Here is a 707-nt window from a genome sequence, read left to right on the forward strand (position 1 = left end):
ATCTTTCTCTCTCTCTACTTTGCTCCATAAATGTTCGATATCCCACCAGCAAACTTTAATTATTTATATGTCTTAGTTTAAATAGTCTCATTTAAAAAAAAAAACTCTATAATTCATTAATCAAATAATATAATATTTAAATATATACTCCATGTCTATGCATACATATTTGAATATAAATATATATATTATTCTCTTTTTTTCCTTACTTTTTTATAATATAATATTATATTATATATTTTTTTAAGTTAAATAAGATTAATATATATATATATATATATCTCTTTTTTAAGTTCACATGAGATTTTATCATTTTGTTACTTTCTACCAATTTTTAAATAACACTCAATAACATATCTGTATTTGATATAGTGGAAAATCCAACAAATTTTAATAATAACTAACAAATTTTAATATAGGTCTAATGTACAACATATCTCACAAAATTGAGACAAGTTTAATAAAATCAAATTTAATGATTCAATATAATATATTATTATCCTACACTATTGTCACATTTAAAATAATAATATACTATTGTCAATGTTTTGGTATTGTTAATACAAAATATCACTAAATTTAATTTATTTTATTTTTCACTCTTAACATTCATAACCACCTAATATATTAGGGAAATTTCACTTTTAATACTTAATGATGTCTAATATTACCAAAAAATCTCAACACTAATAATATTTTCAATTTGA

The sequence above is a fragment of the Humulus lupulus genome, chromosome 4 (genome assembly GCF_963169125.1).
Source record: "Humulus lupulus chromosome 4, drHumLupu1.1, whole genome shotgun sequence".
In the NCBI taxonomy this organism is placed as follows: domain Eukaryota; kingdom Viridiplantae; phylum Streptophyta; class Magnoliopsida; order Rosales; family Cannabaceae; genus Humulus; species Humulus lupulus.